This window comes from Plecotus auritus, assembly GCF_963455305.1.
Source record: "Plecotus auritus genome assembly, chromosome: 7".
Lineage (NCBI taxonomy): Eukaryota > Metazoa > Chordata > Mammalia > Chiroptera > Vespertilionidae > Plecotus > Plecotus auritus.
In genome coordinates, this window is record NC_137774.1 from 94,365,598 (window position 1) to 94,385,890 (window position 20,293).

Here is a 20,293-nt window from a genome sequence, read left to right on the forward strand (position 1 = left end):
GGGTGGGACAAGAGCTCCCCAGGGTGCTGCTGAAGGGACACCCCGAGATGACAGCTGTGCAGGAGCTGAGAGAGCAGCCAGGCTGTTTTGGAGCAGGACAAAGAACTCCAGGATTTTTCTAGAGTAAAACATATGGCTGTATTCAGGTTATAAATCAAACTGTTCTCAAAACCTAAAGAAGACATTTGAGCCCCTATGGCAGGGGTGGGCAAACTTTTTGACTCGAGGGCCACAATGGGTTCTTAAACTGGACCGGAGGGCCGGAACAAAAGCATGGATGGAGTGTTTGTGTGAACTAATATAAATTCAAAGTAAAGGAGTGGAGGGGAGAGCAAGAGAACCCTCCGCTCTTTCGGCTCCGCGGGCCAGATAGAACAGCCGAACGGGCCGGATCCGGCCCGCGGGCCGTAGTTTGCCCATGGCTGCCCTATGGAAAAGAACTTTTCTGCATTTCTTTAACAACTTTTTTCGTTGTTTAATAGTTTTTAGTCCTTATATTTTTCTATGTCACTTTGCTATGTCTACTTGATAATATGAGGAAGATAGAATTCCAGTAAAGAACATTCCATCATCTCTGGCTATTTCTGTAATGCAAAATCATATATTTCTCTTGTCTTAAACACTTGAATTTTCTTCCATTACATTATGCAGCAAAATTCACCAAAATGCATAGAGCCCGCGGTTTCCCAGACAGGCTGGGGCCCATTCTAAAATGCATATACAAGAAGTGGAGAGTTGGTGTGCTTCTCAGCCAGCTGTGCTGAAGCGGTGATTAAGAACTTTAAACATAGCTCTTATCTTCATTCTACGTAGAGAGAAAAATAAGAGCTTATGTTTGGAGAAGGATTTTAGTGAAAAGAGCCTGAGCTTTGAGCCTGAACTGACTTGATTCTGCTGCTAAACTTTTTAATGGCAACTGTTTGCATCTGGTATTAGGCACAATCATTCCAACCTTGCAGGAAGTTTAAAAGTGATCCCCCTGGCTGAGTTGTTCAGTTGGTTGGAGCATTGTTTTGTACACCAAAGAGTTGCAGGTTTGATTCCTGAGTCAGGGCACACACCTAGGTTGTGGGTTTGATCCCTGGTCGGGCGCTTAGGGGAGGCAACCAATTGATGTTTCTCTCTCTCTCTCTCTCAAAAAAAGAAGTGATTCCCATCTATACTAATAAAAGGATAATATGCTAATTAGACCGACGTCCTTCTGGACAAAGCCACAGTGGCAGGGGCCGAGGCAGAGGCGGTTAGGGGCGATCAGGCTGACAGGGGAGAGCAGTTAGGGGCGATCAGGCAGGCAGGCAGGCAAGCAGGCAAGCAGTTAGGAGCCAGCAATCCCTAAACCACCAGCCGGACATCCCCCGAAGGGTCCTGGATTGGAGTGGGTGCAGGCCGGGCTGAGGGACCCCCCCCACCCCGTGCAGGAATTTTGTGCACCGGGCCTCTAGTAATGAATAAAAAGGATTTGGTACTGTTCCTGGTTCCTAGAAGGTGTTTATCCTTTGTGGCTGTTACAAGTGTTAATGTTTTATCGTTTTCTCACCTATCCTTTCTCATCGGATCTTCAGTGAGGTGGGAAGACAAGTTTTATATCCCCACTTAAAGACAGGCAAAACCACATCCCAGTGACAGATTACTACTACTCGACGGATCCTTTGGCATATAGCATTTCTGATTAGTGTGCAATGCTCTAACATAGATACAGCCCTTGGCAAGTGAACTTCCTTGGATGAGCAATTATCCTTGATGTGGTTTTACTTACAGCCCTACCTTTCCAGCAGCAGAACCATGTGGCTGAGAACAGATTTTGATTACAGACCTGCTTCCAGAAAGAGGGTGTTTTATTGTGTGTTTAAAAAATAACAACATATTTTTATTGATTTCAGAGGGGAAGAGAGAGAGAGAGACAGAAACATCAATGATGAGAATCATTGATCGGCTGCCTCATGCACGCCCCACACTGGGGATCAAGCCTACAACTTGGGTATATGCCCTGACCATGAAGCGAGCCATGACCTCCTGGTTCATAGGTCAACGCTTAACCACTGAGCCACACTGGCTGGGCTACACCAATTTATACCCCTGCCAACAGAGCATGAGAGTTCCCTTTTGTCCACATCTTCATCAGCATGTTATCTCTTGTCTCTTAGATGACAGCCTTCTAACAGATGTGAGGTGATACTTCATTGTGGTTTTTTAAAAAAACTATGTTTTTATTGATTTCAGAGAGAGAGAGGGAGAGGGTGAAAGTGTTAGAAACATCAATGATGTGAGAAAATAATTGATTGGTTGCCTCCTGCACGCCACCTACTGGGGATTGAGCTCACAATCCGGGCATGTGCTCTGACTGGGAATCAAACCGTGACGTCCTGGTTCATGGGTCATCGCTCAACCACTGAGCCACACCGCTGGGCTAATTGCATTTCCAGGATGATTAGGGATGTTGAGCATCCTTTCATGTACCCATTGGCCATCTGAATTTCTATCCTTCTATTTTTTAGTGTAAATTCTCATTACAGTATTTCTTTATTAGTAATACAATGTCTTTTAACTGTGCCATCATTTCAAATGAGCCAAACTGGCTAGGGCGAGAATGTTATTTTCTTGTTCTTTTTACAAAAGTACATAGTTTTGAATAGTCTGCTTTAACTCTGTTAGCCTTGGTCTTATTTTGAGTAATTTTTGTAGGACATTAAGTTTTTAGGAATGCATATAGCATGATACAGCACAAACGTCTGTATATAAGCTTTAAGAGGAAGAAGAATACACTTGATTTAAAGCCTGAAAAGTGAAGAAATTAAAGCAGAAAGTACTCAAAGAAGAGACAGATCTTAAAAAGCAGAATATAAACAGAATCTAAAATGAAACTGAGGAAGGCAAGAAGGAAATAGTGAAAGTAGCAAAAGAAGTTTGTACAAAGAAAAATGAAGACATTAACATGCCAGATCCCTGAAATGTGATGATACAAAGAAAAAAATGTGGAGTGCCACTTCAAATCAAGTGCAGAAAGATATACGCGAGGACTTAGTACTACCAACCACACACAGTCAGGTGGGTGCTTTATACATATTACCTCATTCATTTCTCCCTATTAAATAGGTACTATTACTAACCCTCCTTTAGAAATGAGACAAGGAATCTGAAGGTCAGAAAGGTTAAGTAAGAAAGTCATCCAAGCTCACACAGCTTGTATGCAGCATTGAGATCTCATTTTGCTGTACTATCTCTAGAAAACAAATGCAAATGTTTTGTTTGTTTGTTTTTTAAAGGGTAATAGTTCAAAGAGTAAAACCTTTGTTGGTGTCTCTCAGGAATAAACTGGAACTCCAAAGTTTTGGAGATGTTTTCAGTCTCAAAAATGGATGATCATAAAAGTATGCTTATTTACTGTATCCCTATTCTGATTTTAATTAAATTCCAAATTTTACTAAACAAAAGGGGGCAGGGAAGCGGCTGGTATGGTTCAGTGGTTGAGTGTGGACCTATGAACCAGGAGGTCATGGTTGGATTCCCTGTAAAGGACTCATCCCCAGGTTGTGGGCTCAATCCCCAGTGTGGGGTGTGCAGGAGGCAGCCGATCAATGATTCTCTCTCATCACTGATGTTTCTCTCTCTCCCTGAAATCATTAAAAATATACTAAGAAAAGGGCAGGGGGGCCCTGACTGGTTTGGCTCAGTGGATAGAGCGTCGGCCTGCGGACTGAGAGGTCCCGGGTTCGATTCCAGTTGGGGGCATGTACCTTGGTTGTGGGCATATCCCCAGTGAGGGGTGTTCAGGAGGCGGCTGGTCGATGTTTCTCTCTCATCGATGTTTCTAACTCTCTATCCCTCTCCCTTCCTCTCTGTAAAAAATCAATAAAATATATTAAAAAACACACAAAAGGGCAGGGGTGGGGGGGGGGGGGGCGGAAGGAGCTGGACACTTGGTTGGAGTGTCCTGCTGTACACCAAAAGGTAGAGGGTTCCATTCTCAGTCAGGGCACATACCCAAGTTTTGGGTGGGTTGATCCCTTGGCCCCGGGGCGTGGCTATTTTTAGCAGAAGGGATTTAGCAATCTCTTGAGCTGGGATTTGTGGCCTCACATTCTTTAACTCCACTACCCAGCACAGAGTAAACATTTATCAGAATGGTGTTGAAATATTTACCACTCTCCCCACCCTTTCACCTTTGTGTTTTTGATCCAGCTCTGTCTGGCGTGTTCGTGGCTGGAACAGTATTTCCACAGATCCAATTCCTACCCCTCCTCCGAATATCTTCCACTTTGCAATCTTCTCCATCCCTGCCGCAGTAGCTCTTAACCTGTATGCTCCACCCGTCTCTCGGGTAGGACAGCTCACGCGATAGCAAGGACACGTTCCCTTGCGAGTGTGCCCGCCTAGGGGAAAGGCAGAATCCAGTCTGAATTTTCATTTGCCCTATGCTTAGCCCAACGCTCGGGTTATTATGTTGAATAATGAAAACAGAAAGACGAGGTATCCAGACTACTTTTTTCACTTTAACAATCTGGACCTGCCCCCAAGGTCGTTTCAAAAGTTGTTTCCATGGAAAGCAGCGTGGATTTGAGAGGGAGCGAGGTCGGCAGCAAGCTGACTCCGAGGAGGCCTGAACAAGGGGGCAAACCGCGGACTCCCCACTAACCTCCCCCGAGTCTGGAAGTTCCCCACTCCCTGTCGGCTGGGGGCACGGAGGGAGGGCGAGACCAAAAATGCGCTGCCAGGAGAAAAAGACGCTACGCCTGTGGCGGTCCTTCTCGGATCCCCCGAGGCCAAGACTGGAGCAGCGCGTCCCGACGGAGCAGAGTCTGCCTCACCGCGCACCCCAGCGGCTAGCGCGAGCACTGCCACGGCGGCCGTCACCGCCGGCACACAAAGGCCGGAAGTGCTCCCGCGTGCGCCGGGCGAGGCGGCCTCTCTAGGACCCCGGAGGCCTCACACCTCGGTGGTTCTCACAGGCTTGAAGAACAACCCCCACCCCTGGACCAGACAGCGCAAGAACCCGATTTCCAGAGCGTGTGCCCCACTCCAGGGGCAGCAAAATGAGCGTGGTTTTTTTGGGGTGTGTGTGTATGTGTGTTTAAAATAAATTAGAAATCAGATTCAGCAACTCATGTGTAAAAGAAACTCCACTTAAAACATATCCAGGCCCATTTCAGCTAAGGGGTTGGAACATGGCGGATTGTCATGCTGACTTTCCCTCCAGAGGATAAGGAATCTGATGCTTGGAGAAAGTTCTTGCCTGCTTTGCGTTTCCCAGTGATGTAGTTGTGTCAGAACCCAGACTTGTTCCATGCCGGCCTTTCCACTGCCAAGGACTGCCTTTTAGCAGACATGAACACTATTAAAATTAAAGCGTAAGCTTTCAAAATGGCAGGAAAGGTAACATGAGTCTGCAAGAATTCAGAGAAGAGCATCACATACCCATTAAGATGGCTACCATAAAAAAAGCACACCTAAATAACAAATGTTTGCAAAGAGAAATTGGAACTCTTGTGCATTGCTGGTGGGAATGTAAAATGGTGCAGCCACTGTAGAAAACAATAGGGCAGCTCCTTAAAAAATTTAAAACAAAATTACCATAAATCCAGCAATTCCAATTCTGGGTATATACTCAAAGAATTAAAAGCAGGAGCTTGAAGAGATATTGTACATCCATGTTCATAGCAGCAATATTCATAATAGCCAGAAGGTAAAAGCAACCTAAATGTTCATAGATGAATGGATACACAAAATATGGCATGTTCATATAATGGAATCTTATTCAGCCTTAAAAAGGAAGGAAATTCTGATACTTGCTACAAGATGCACGAACCTTGAAATTATGCTAAGTGAAATAATCCAGTCACTAAAGGACAAATACTATATGATTCCATTCATATGAGGCACCTAGAGTAGTCAAATTCACAGCCAGAAAGTAGAATGGTGGCTGCCAGAGGATGGGGAGGGGAAAATAGGGAGTTATTGTCTAATGGGCATACATTTTATTTTATTTTTTTATTTTATTTTATTTTTTTGGGGGGGGGCATACATTTAAAAATTTACAAGGTGAAAAGAGTTCTGGAGATGGATGGTGGTTGCACAACAATATGGATATACTTAATGCCACTGGAACTACATATTTAAAAAAATGGTTGAGATGGTAAATTTTATGTTCAGTATATTTTAGCACACATACAAAAAAGAGCTCAGAGAATACACAATCCCATGCAAAAAGCATTAGATGTGTGCTAGAAAAATAGGTTTCTTAAATAGTAGACAGGCTTGGCAGAAGAATATAAATAAATACTTGTAAATAATAATATTAACCAGTATTTCACAAATGAGTATGGCAATACCACCCCAATTTCAGTTTTTTCAAGGGATTGGAACAAAAACTGAAACTCTATGCCAGGTGCCATGAAGGTTCTGGAAGACTTTTCAAAAAAGCTTATATAATAGCTTTGAGCAAATTACTCAGTATTTATAGAAAACTAGTACCAAGGAGAGAATTAGAAAAGTCTTGCCACTGTCAGAAGAAAAATGACTGAGTAGTTTTCACTCTGCATATCCTTCTGAATGTCCTTCATTTTACATAGCTTTGGGAACTAGAAAAGCAACATTATTAGAAAACTAGAGGCCTGGTGCATGAATTTGTGCACAGGTGAGGTAGGGTCGGCCTGCCCCGATCGGGGTGGGGGAGGCCGATGGGGGCAGGGTTGGCCAGGGGGAGGGGCCACGGGTGGTTGGGGGGCTGGCCCTGCCCCTGGTCACACTCCGGTCAAACTCCTGGTTGAGGGGACAATTTGCATATTACCCTTATATTATATAGGATAATTCAAAAGACTAGTAAAAAATAAGCAACACCTGGTAGCATCAGAGATGTGGATTAGCAAGAGGATGTGTGAAGAGAAGGTAAGGAATATTCACAAGAGTGCCTGGTCTGTGGGTTTGTAAGCTCAAAATCCACTTTCCCAGAGCAGTACTAAATCCAGGCAAAACAGGGGTGACCTTCCTATTCATACCTCCCTTTTTGCTCACTGTCCCCCTCCTGAAGCAGTTTCCTCAGATGCCCTAAGTTCTATATTTGGAAAGCAAGGTAGGACTATTTTAAGGTTCTATAAAGTGCTTTATTATTCAACCTACCAAGTCTGAAACATGAAGACCAATAATAAGAAAGGAGATTGAACCAGTAATCAAAAACCTTTCAACAGAGAAAAAGCATAGGACAAGATGGTTTCCTTGGTGGGAATTCTGTCAAACATTTAAAGAAGAATTAATGCCCATCCTTCTCAAACTATTCCAAAAAATTGAAGAGATGGGAACACTCTCAAACTCATTTTATGAGGCTAGCATTACCCTGATATCAAAGCCAGATAAGGACATTACAGGAAAAGAAAACGGCCCTGGCCGGTTTCACTTAGTGGATAGAGCACATGACTGGGTTGCAGGCTCGATCCCCAGTGGGGGGCGTGCAGGAGGCAGCTGATTAGCAATTCTCTCTCATCATTGATGTTTCTCTCTCTCCCTCTTCCTCTCTGAAATCAATAAAAATATATTAAAAAAAAATAAAATTAAAATTAAAAAGAAAAGAAAATGACAGGGCCAATAGCCTTGATGAATATACAGAGTGGGGCAAAAGTAGATTTACAGTTGTGGATACTCAAAACAGAATTTATTCTTATATTATTATTTATTAATTATTGTGTTATTTTCCATATGAACAACTGTAGATCTACTTTTGCCACACCATGTAGATGCAAAACTTCTCAACAAAATATTAGCAGACCAAATTAAAAAACACATTAAAAGGGTCATACAACACAATCAAGTGGAATTTATGCCTGGGATGCAAGGATGGTTCAATATACACAAATCTAAATAAATGTGATAAACCACAAAACAGAATGAAAGATAAAATCATATGCTCATTGTCATTGCAGAGTAGCCATACTGGCACTGGAAGACCAAGGAGCAGCCCTGGGGCTGACTAATTCTAGACTTAATTTATCCTGTTAACCACTACATTACAATACCTCAGACAAATTTTCAGTAACCAATGCCACAAAACTTTGAAAACTACCGTGTTTCCCCGAAAATGAGACATCCTCTGAAAATAAGACCTACTTACAGGTTTCCTTCTGAGTGAAACATAAGGCATCCCCCGAAAATAAGGCCCCCAGGCTCTGTCTCAGAATGAAAATTAATTTACCGTAAACTGGTCGCTAGGGCAGCCCCGACTGGCGTCTAGCAACCAGTGACATTACGCGGAGTCCTGACGTCACTGCTGTGTGGAGGCGGAGCAGAGGTCGGAGTGAGCGGTAAGCGCCGGGCGGGAGAGAAGAGGAAACTTTCGCAGATGCGTGTAGAAGAACAGGATTAGAGCGGGCGGGACGCGGCGAAGGTGGTGAGTGCTGGTCTGTCTCTGGTGACACTACCTGATGCTCATGGCCGCCTTCATGATGACTGAAGGTTCTCAGTCAGTGGCAGACCCTGCTCCAGCCCAGATCCAGGCCCCAGCAAGCCCAGTGACAGTCCCCAGGCAGGCCCCAGGGGGTAAATGTCTGATAAAGGGGTAGGGGGAATGTCTGGTGAAGGTGTTCAGTGGCACAGGGGTGGGGGGAGGGGGATCACTTAAAATGACACAGGAGGATCAGAGGGGGCAATCAAAATGACACAGGAGGATCAAAAGGGGTTACTAAAATGGTAATCCCCCCTCTGATTCTCCTGTGCCATTTTGATTCCCCTCTCTGATCCCCCCTGTGTCATTTTGAGTGATCCCCCTCCCCCCACCTTGATACCCCAATTCCTTTTTTTTTACCCCTAGAAATGAGTGCAAAAAGAAAAAGCTACTCCGTGGAGTACAAGAAAGGAATCGTGCAAGACTCTTGGGGCCAAAATCTTACTGCTTTCTGCAAAGAGAAGATGTTGAGTATCCGATTGGTCCGAAAATGGTGAGCAGAGTATGGTAACCTCATTGAACAAGTGGACAAGGGAAATGCTAAAAAGCACAAGTGTGGATCAGGTCGGCAACCATTATTTTCCGAGCTGGAAGACCTGATCTGTGAATGGGTTGTTGATCTGTGAATGGGAGAGCAAAGGCTTTGGTTGTGAATAGGGCTCAGATTCAAGAATTTGCCCTTGCAATGGCACCACAGTTTGACATAGCCTCCGAAGACTTCAAAGCATCACAACACTGGCTGGATAATTTCCTTCAGCGAAGTGAACTGTCTTTAAGAAGATCTACAACATTGTTTAGGTTGGAAGATACTCAAGTTATTAAGCAAGCACTTGCATTCAAGTCCTTTATTGATGATGCTGACTTCTCTAAATACAATCTTTCCAACATGATTGCTATGGATGAAACTGCAGTGTTTATGGGCCAATCATCTCAAACAACAATTGAACAGTGGGGTGCCTCCTTGGCGTACATTCCCTCCACTGCTTACAAAAGTGCACGTGTTTCCTGTATTTTGGCAATTCGTCTGGATGGCACTAAAATCCCACCTTTAATCATTTCTAAGGGCAAGAAGGAAAAGATTGAATGTGTTTTGGGCGTTTTTATTCTTGAAACTGAAAAAGCCTGGGCCACACAAGCAGTTATAAGGAAGTGGGTCGATTTAATGCTGCCACTTGTTATGCGAGGGAGCCACAGAGGTCTGCTAGTCTGGGATGCAGCCAGCACTCACCGCGCTAAAGACATGAAGACATTTCTTCACGAAAGAAAAATAGATCAGATAATGATTCCCGCAGGAATGACGGCCTATCTCCAGACTCTTGATATTGCAATAAACAAGCCATTCAAAGACAATTTGCGCATGGAAATTAATGACTACATTGAAAATAGAATGGAGAGAAACCAGCGTGGAAACTTTGTGAAACCTAAACTGCAAGAAGTTGTGACTTGGGTGAAGAATTCATGAGAGAAAATCACTGACAGTTGCATTGCAAATGCACTGCGAGCAGGCTACCTTGACAAGAAGTACTCATTTAAAGACAGTGCTATTGCTAAACATGAGAGATTTGGTCCACTGATTCTGAAAGAAATGGAGTCACAAGAAATTCACCAGGAAATTCAGGAATTGGATTGTTATGATGATGTTCCAGAAGATGATGACATGATTGTCATTGAATAAATGAGTAAATTCTTGATACTGTAGGATTCACAGTTTGTCTGGTTTGTGTTGACAACTACCGTACTACCGTACCGTATACAGGTAATAAATTTCCTTTATTTTCATTTAACAATAAATGTGTACCGTATTCTTCTTCATGGAAAAATAAGACATCCCCTGAAAATAAGACCTAGCATGTCTTTGGGGGCAAAAATTAATATAAGACACTGTCTTATTTTCGGGGAAACACGGTAGAATGCCAGTTTTATTACTTCTTAGGCAAAGCTATTCCCAGTTAGAGAATAAAGATAGAGAACTTTCCTTTCTTTAATAGAAAAGTCTACCTGAGAAACTAAATTCAACACAGAAATTTTGCTTAGTTAAAAATGGAAATTAGAGACTGAGGAAATAGCTAATTAATGGTTTATTATAAACTAGAGGCCCGGTACACGAATTCATGCATGGGTGGGGTTCCTCGGCCTGGCCAGCGATCAGGGCCAATTGGGGCCATCTCATCCAGCCCCCATCGGGGATGCAGGAGATTGGTTGGCCGGGAGGAAGGGCTGTGGGAGCACACTGACCACCAAGGGGCAGCTCCTGCGTTGAGCGTCTGCCCCCTGGTGGTCAGTGCATGTCATAGTGACTGGTTGACCAGTCATTCCGGTTGTTCAGTCGCTTAGGCTTTTATATATATGGATAAGTGTATGTTAGAAGTTCTTCTCTCAGTCCCACCATTTTCCATGTATTGGGACTTTTGTCTCAAAAAAAAGGCCAGGTCTATTGATAAAAGTATATGGGCCCAACAGACAGTTTCAGATTAATCTAAGTTCTGCTGTCTCTTAGTATAATGTCCTCAAGGTTCATCCATGTTGGAGCATGTGGCAGAATTTCCTTCCTTTTTAAGGCTGATTAATATTTCATTGTATAGCCTTAGCCAGTTTGAATCAATGGATAGAGCGTTGGCCTGCGGACTGAGGGGTCCCAGGTTTGATTCTGGCCAAGGGCACATGCCCAGGTTGTGGGCTCGATCCCCAATAGGGGACATGCAGGAGGCAGCCGATCAATGATTCTCTCTCATCATTGATGTTTCTATCTCTCTATCCCTCTCCCCTCCTCTCTGAAATCAATAAAATATATATATATATATTTTAAAAAAAATCTTAGGTCTTTAAAAAAAATTTCATTGTATAGGGGGGTGGGGGGCAATGGGGCGATAAGGACACATATGTAATACCTTAATCAATAAAGAAAAAATATATTTAATTGCATAGACCATATTTTATTTATCCACTACCCTTCAATAGACACTTGGGTTGTTTCCATCTTAACATTTAAAAAGGGAAACAATGTGATCTTGCCTGTGTTGTCAGAGTATTGAGGTTGATTGGAAAGGAGGGAGACTTGGGAGGACTCCAAAATATCTGTTTGAGGCACAGTGAGAGAGGTGCAGTATCGGTGGGGAAAAGGGCCAGAGTTAGAGCATAATTTGGCTTTGGTGACATCTTGGCTCTGTGGGAAGAAAGGGAGGGGACAAGAAACAATGGTTTTAGTTTGAGTGGTTGGGAGGATAAAGATGCCCTTAACTGAGACAGAGAAACCTGGGGAAAAGGGGAAGGGGGAAGGGAGAAACCGGGAGGGGAAGGGGAGGAGAGAGGAGGGGAAAAGGGAAGAGTTTTTTGTTTTCTTTGGGGATGGGGCGGAGTGGGGAAAACCACGCAGCAATTTGGACTTGTGATACTGACGTGTCTTCAGGACATCCAGGTGGAAATACTGGGGGGGGCAGATGTGAAAATGGAGTGAGACAACGCCATAATTATAAAAGGGACCTACATATATACTTACAGAGAAACTCCTCCCTCCACCCTCCTCGCAGGACTCCCTGCTAGCCTAGCCCCGTGGTGGGCAAACTGCGGCTCGCGAGCCACATGCGGCTCTTTGGCCCCTTGAGTGTGGCTCTTGCACAAAATACCACGGCCTAGGCGAGTCTATTTTGAAGAAGTGGCGTTAGAAGAAGTTTAAATTTAAAAAATTTGGTTCTCAAAAGGAATTTCAATCGTTGTACTGTTGATATTTGGCTCTGTTGACTAATGAGTTTGCCGACCACTGGGCCCTAGCCCTTCGGGTTCTTAGAGCTGCTGGAAGAACCTCTCAGAAACGATAGCAGCATACACAGTGCCCTCTTGTGGCGATAACGGCAACTGCAACTGAGCCTATCACCTAGGGCAGAAATGTCCTGAATCCTGAAAGCCGCCTGTTTCGCCCCATTAGCTTAGGAGGGAAACCTGACTCAGACAGACTCACACAATGTGTTTTAAGATCCTGCACATAAAGGATCAGGTGCTCAAGGGTCCAGAGAAGCCGACTGCTCCTTCAGCAGGTGCTGTGAGCCTAGGAGGCACCTTTGGAACAAACAACACAGTAGAAATGGCTGATGGACAGATACTAGTAGATGTGAAAGGCAGGGTTAATGGGGCCTAGGGAGGTGAGCACAGTTTGTATATTGAAAATATTTGGGGGCCACCCTCATGTTTCCACCTTTCCTTCCGATTTCCTAACTGTTAATGAACAAGCGGCTTTGCCAGCCAGGCAGCTCTAGTTTAGAGAAATAGCCTACTTGAGTGGTTCCTAAGCAACATTGTGACCAAGTGGAAAACGTTTTGTTTGGGGTTCTTATCACCTTTTAATTGGCCCTGTCTCAGTTTAAGGAAAGCCATTTCAGCAGTCTGAGCATTTCTTTCTTTTTTTAAAAAAAGATATTTTTATTGATTTCAGAGAGGAAAGGAGAGGGAGAGAGAGATAGAAACATCAGTGATGAGAAGGAATCATTGATTGGCTGCCTTCTGCATGTTGGACCAAGCCCACAACCCAGGCATGTGTCCCTGACCGGAATCGAACCTGGGACCCTTTGGACTGCAAGCTGACACTGTATCCACTAAGCCAAACCAGCGAGGGCCTGAGCATTTATTTCAATACAAACTCCAGGAATGACTCAAATGGCAGAACCTGCCTGGTGGCAGGCAGTGTGAGTTAGGACGAAGGTTTGACTGTCGTGAATGAGACTCCAGATGAGATTGGTTTAAGCAAGACAGAGGATTATTTCTCTCACATCTAAAAGGTCTGGATTTAGGCCATTCAAGGCTGGATTGGTGGCTGCACTGTCCCCTGGGGCCCAGGTTGCTTTCAGCTTTCTGTTCCATTACCCTCAGGGTATGGTTGTCACTGTCACAGTCCAAGATGGAGGTTCAGGCACCACATCCACTTCCTAGAAAAAGAATAGGGAAGATGGAAGGGGAAGGAGGGCTCACTCCTTCCATGTAAGGGCCTGTCCTGGGAGTTGTACCCAACATTCCTGCTGTCTTGAGGAGTAAATTAATTAATACAGGTAGAGTTTTGAACAGTACCTGGCTTAAGAAGGCCTTTATCTCCATCACAACAACAAACAATAATGATTATTATCCTATATAATAAAAGGTTAATATGCAAATAGACCAAACAGCAGAACAACTGAACAACCAGTCACTATGACATGTGCTGACCACCAGGGGGCATATGCAGAACATGGCAGGTGTCAGCCGTGGTGGGATGGTGGAGCAAGTGAACAGGGGTGTCAGACCAAGGCGGGGCACCAGTCGCTGTCATTGGGGCGAGCCTCTGGTGTTTACTGAAAATTTTTTGCTCCCATGCACCGTGGTCTCACCTGGTGCTCACACCTGCTGCTGGCGCCGGCCCCACTTGCACCCACAGCCAGTGCCATCAGTGGGTGTGAGTGGCGGCTGCTGGCCCTGTTTGTCCCTGAGTGCTTCTCCACCTCCCCCTGCTCCTGAGGGACGATCAGGGCAGCAGCCACTGCTCGCACCTGCTGACAGTGCTGGACCCATTTACACCCACTGCTGGCGCCAGCCCCAATCGCTCTGCACCATCAGCAGGTGCGAGTGGGGCTGGCGTTGTCAGTGCGTGAAGGCAGCGGCGGGAGTGGGGCTGCTGGCAGACAGGGGACTAGGGGCAGGGGTGCGGAGGATGGGCTGAGACCTGTCTCTGTTCCCACCGCAGCCTTGCGGCCCACAGTTCCTTTCAAAGTGCATGGATTTGTGCACTGGGCCCCTAGTATCTAATAATTATTTAATATTTATTACCAGCCACTGAAGAGTGTTGCTGTGCTCCTTCACTTCATCCTCAGCAACACTCTGGGGTAAGTGCTTTATTATTTCTATTTAACAGACAAGAAAACTGAGGTAGAGAGATCACAGAGTTATAAATGGCAGAGCACCCAGGTAAAGCCATTAAATCTTATTCCAGATCCACTTGCTTAACAGGTAACCAAACTAACTCAGAACATCTTTTGGGGGGAAAGGAATATTATATTAAGAATGTATTCTTGTATTAAAGACAAATAATCCTCAAGAAGGATGGAACAATTATTTCAGAAGGCAACCTATTTGATATGTATCAAGGAGCTTTAAAAAGGCAGACATAAAGATATCACAGCAATATTTATGCTATCAAAAATTGGAAACATGCCCTAATAGGTTTGGCTCAGTGGATAGAGCGTCGGCCTGCAGACTGAAGGGTCCCAGGTTTGATTCCGGTCAAGGGCATGTACCTTTGTTGCGGGCACATCCCCAGTAGGGGGTGTGCAGGAGGCAGCTGATCGATGTTTCTCTCGATGTTTCTCTCTCATCGATGTTTCTCTCTATCCTTCTCCCTTCCTCTTTGTAAAAAAAATCAATAAAATATATTTTTTAAAAAGATAGTAATTAAAAAAAAACTGGAAACAGCAAAACCTTGATATAGGGATATGTTTTAGTTAAGCCATGGAACATCAATTCAATAGACTATTATCACTGGAGAACAAATGTTTTCACAGGCTATTCTAGGGCATGGGAAATAATTAGGATGTAAGTTATATTTGAAAATCTATCTATCTATCTATTTTAAAATGTATTTTATTGATTTTTTACAGAGAGTAAGGGAGAGGGATAGAGAGTTAGAAATATCGATGAGAGAGAAACATCGATCAGCTTCCTCCTGCACATTTCCCACCGGGGATGGGCCAGCAACCAAGGTACATTCCCTTGACCAGAAACAAACCCGGGATCCCTCAGTCCGCAGGCCTATGCTCTATCCACCTAGCCAAACCAGGTAGGGCACAAATTTATATATTTTTAAAAAGTTAATGTATAGTAAAAACAAAAATGTTGAGAAAGATTATGTTTAAACTAGAGACCCAGTGCACAAATTCATGCATGGGTGGGGGCTGGCCGGGGGAAGGGGCTGTGGGCAGTTGGCCAGCCAGCCCCACCCCCTGGTTAAACTCCCAGTTGAACTCCTGGTGGAACTCCCAGTCTAGGGAACAATTTGCATATTAGCCTTTTATTATATAGGATGATGGGATTTATTGAGTTTTTCTTTATACTTCCCTTTAATATGCAAATTTTCGTTAATGAATGTGCAATGTTTTATAATACACATTTTAATTTTATACTGACAGTACATTTGTTGAAGTTTGTCTTGGTGATTACCTAATATTCATATGGCCTCAAGAAGTATCTTTCAGATGCCTCTGATTCCTATCTGAGGAGTCTGTATGACTTTGAATTTGGGGGCACAAGTGCAGTGACCTGTAATCAGAGGTTTCTTCTGATCCCAAGAAGGGATCAAGTTTAGTCTCTATTCATAAACCACATGAATTTGGCCAGGCCATTTCCTTTTAAGATCTCCACTTAAAACTAGTATCCAAAAGAAAAAAACACCCCAAACTAGTATCCCTATGGTGAACCTCATTTTCCTGCCTCCTTGTTCCTCTGTCCACAGATTCGTGGGCTTCCGGAAGCCCCAAAGCATTAAGTTATTCAGCAAGATGAATTTGCTGCTGTGTACAATCGGTAAGTATTTAAAGCTTAAAAAATTTAATTAAATCTCATTTAAAAAGCCATTTATATTTTCATTTTATTATGAAATATTTTAATAATACAGAAAATGTAGAGTATATTATAATAATCACATGTGTAACAGCAACCCAGTTTTGTTAAATCTCAACATTTTGCCACTTTTGCTTCACACACACACACACACACACACACACACACACACACACACTTTAAAGACCTAAAACATTAGGGAGCAGATGATACATAGTCCTTTCTAGGCCCAATCGTCTCTCTGCCAGAGGTAAGCACTTTCTAAATATGCTGTTTCTCCTTCCTCTGCATATTGTTAGTTTACTGCATGTGATAAAGCCACAGACAATACTGGGTTACATGTATTTAACCTTATAAATTTAACATTATATCTTATATATTATTTTGAAGCTTACCTTTTTATACAATTGTATATTTTTGAAATTCATTTACATTGATCCATGTAGCTCTAGTTGACTAACTCTAAGTTCAGTTAGCATTCCATCCTATGAATATGCCACAATTTGAGCATACAAAGGTGTTCTGCCAAGAAGTCTCCACCCCTTTCCTAGAAAATTCCTCCCCCTTATGGAGTGCCCCACCTCTCCATTAAATAAGCCTCCATCAGAAAAGGAAGTCCCACGAGCAAGGGGCTGCTCTGTTTGTGGAGTAGCCCAGTCTCTATCTCACGACTTAGCTAATAAACTCTCTTTCACTTTAAACTCTATGCTGGTTGGAGTTTGAATTCTTTCTGGAGCTAAAGGCAAGAACCCACAGTGGGTCTCGGACCCCTGGAGCGCCTGCACTACCCTCAAGGTGAGAAGATTGCCAGTGACCTTCTGCTGGTGGGATCCCTAGTGTGGTCCCCCCGACAGACGGGTTCCTCAGCTGTTTCTTGGAATCTGTGAGTTACTTACAATTTCACCAATCAAGTCCTCTTTAGCAGGGCAGTGCTGGGCTGAAGTTAGCCAGCTAGTGCCTGTTGCTTGTCGTCAAACAGTGTTGGTGGACACAGTTCCACAAGATGGCAGGTGCTGCAAAGACAGCATTGCGCCCTAAGCTTCATACCTCACCACATTTGGTAAGTTTGAAGTAACAAGAAAGTGTGGTAGCCTGGCTGGTGTGGCTCAGTGGTTGAGCGTTGGCCGATGAACCAGGAGGTCACGGTTCGATTCCCGGTCAGAACACATACCCAGGTTGTGGGCTCGATCCCCAGTGTGGGGCGTGCAGGAGGAACTGTTCAATGATTCTCTCTCATCATTGATGTTTGTATCTCTCTCTCTCCCTCTCCCTTCCTCTCTGAAATTAATAAAAATATATTAAAAAAAAAAAAAAAGAGCCAAAACCGGTTTGGCTCAGTGGATAGAGCGTCAGCCTGCGGACTGAAGGGTCCCAGGTTCGATTCCGGTCAGGGGCACGTACCTTGGTTGCGGGCACATCCCCAGTGGGAGGTGTGCAGGAGGCAGCTGATCGATGTTTCTCTCTCATCGATGTTTCTAACTCTCTATCCCTCTCCCTTCCTCTCTGTAAAATACCAATAAAATATATTAAAAAAAAAAAAAAAAAGAGAGAGAGAGAGGACAGGAAGCCACCCGGCACCCAGCTTGAATCTATTTCTGTCTCTTGTCTCTTTCTTTCTCTAATTTCTTAACCCCCAGCTCCTCCCCTCAGGAACCTGTCTTTCTCCCTTTCCGTGCGGGACTCGGAAAAGGAAGAAACACCGCACCACATATGGCGCCCGAAACAGGGACCTGAGTACGGAGGGAAAATAGGCGAGGGGGTCACTTCCACGACGTGCGTGCAGATTAAGAAAAAAACTCCAGGACTATGTGGATTCCTGCAACAGAGAGGAATTAGCAGGAAATAATTCAGCCATGAAGACAAGAGGAGAAACAGTCCAGATATGGAAGACGCTGACGACACCTTTCCATGCTAGCAGTCAGCAGCTGTCACTGCAGGTTGCCCAGGACCAAACCAGAGGTCAAACCTGCATTACCACCATTTGACCACCATCCAGATGTCATTGCTGACGTGTACACTTGGAACTTTTGGACATTGAAACTTGGACTCAGAACTGTTGGACATTGAAATTTGGACTCGGAACTTTTGAACATTGAAATTGGGACCTAAACATTTTTTGTTCTTATATGTTTATAAATGCAAGATTTCTTTTAAAAAATTAAAATGGGGGAGATGTAGAGTGCCGTCTGGGAAGGCACATGGATACCTTTTTAATTCTCATTCAGCTGAGCCCAAGGGCACTGGCAGAATCCTGTTATCAGTACTAATTCCATGTACTTGGAATGAGGAACAAAAAGGACCTTAATCCACCCAAAATAAGGAGCTTACTCAGATCCTGATGAATAGGATTTGGGCACACCCGAAACTCCTTTTTATCATAAAATCCCTTTTGGAAACCAATAAATATGCTGTGTTGTCTGAGGTGAATGTGACTGTCTCTCTATCAGAGGACAGGAAGCCACCCGGCACCCAGCTTGAATCTAAAAAAAAAAAAAGTGTGGTAAATAGAACACAGAAAGGAGAGGAAAGCAATCCATTTAACTGGGTCAGTAATAGCAACATAATTAAGCAGGTTAATTTCCAACATCAAAACCCAGATGTTCAGGACGTAATTCTTCATTCTGTGGGATCCTTAAGAAGACACACGCTTACCCCAAAAGGCTTTTATAGTTTTGCAAAGTGTAGAATAAGAACCAGCCCAGAGGCATGAAAGCTCTTGGGAGGAGTAGCAGGAGCTCACAATACAAGGGCAATGTTGTGGCTGAATTGCGTCCCCTTCTCAGCTTGTACGTTGAAGCCCTAATCCCCAGTATCTCAGAATGTGATGTCTCAACATTGAAGAGTCACAGCGTAGAGATTTCATAACTCAGTGGAGAGAGTAAGAAAAGGGTAGTAAATGTCTACTACCACAGCTTCTGAGGCTGCTCACCCTGACTCATCTGCCTCGGGGGGAGAGAACCCACTAGAAGCTGGTGTGTGGAACAGAGGCTGATTTCCTATAAACAGCCAAGCCTCTGCAACCAGAGAATGCATATGAATTGGGAAAATAACTGTGTAAATAAAAGCCAGAGGGGTACTGAGTTGTCTGAGGCTGATCGTGTGGTGTGTACTTTCTGGTTATGATGAACTTAATCTCCATATGTGGAGAGAGGAAAATAAAATGAAATAAAATACAGTAAAGTAAAATGATAAGAAGGAGCAGCATCATTTTGGGGAGGAGACATCTGGTGAGGCATCTGGGGCAGTCAGGGCAGGAGCGGGGTGGGAGGGACCATTTGCCAACCTGGCTTTAGGGAAAAGTTCAGTTTGGGCCACCTGGGGTTCTTTCCAACCTCTGCAAGCTTTTATTTGAAGACTGATTCATGCAGTTATTAACCTCCCAAGTAGAAAGCATTTCCACTTCCCAGAGCTCTCCTGCTGTTGGGGATATTAATCCAGCCATCTTGGCTTAACGGAGCCAAAGGATTTCCTGATACTCAAGCAGGAGGAGACCCTGCCCAGGTGAGCCCAGCCAGCCTGCACCTTTGCTTTTAGATCACAAGGGGCGCCTTTCTGCAGCTGGTTTCTCTGCACATCCTCCAAGCCACCGTACTCATTCATATCTGGTCATGATCACAATTCTGATTGTGTTACCCTACTGTCAGAAAGTCTTCAACTGTTACACTCAGAATAAATAACAGAACCTTCTTGCATTATTCAAAACTCTCCCCAGTTTGATCCCCAAACACCTTCGTAACCTTATCACTGTGTGGTTCATTTCTTTATTACATAAACATCTATCTCAGTGTCTTATAACCAAGAGACATTCGATAAACATTTATTGAATAAACAAATGGATGGGTGTATTCACCAAAACTTTAAAAGTGAACAATGGAAAAAAATCTGATTTGGGATCCAAAAATTGGCAAATTTGATTTCCGGGCCCTCCTCATCCCCCCCACTCCCCACCATCCCCACACACCTCTACTCATCTTTAATTTTTCAATTTTATTTATCTTCCCTTTGATTTGGGAAGGAGCAAAGGGTGCATCTGTGATGGGTGGTCTTAGATTGCTTGTGACATCCTTAAAGAGTAGCAGGCATCCTCAAACTACGGCCCGCGGGCCACATGCAGCCCGCCAAGGACATTTATCCTGCCCGCCGGGTGCCGCTGCCTGTCCTACTTAGCAGCCGACTTGTTCCGGGCCCGCAGTGCGCACAGGAATTTGTTCATAGTTTTTTTTTTAAACTATAGTCCGGCCCTCCAATGGTCTGAGGGACAGTGAACTGGCCCCCTGTTTAAAAAGTTTGAGG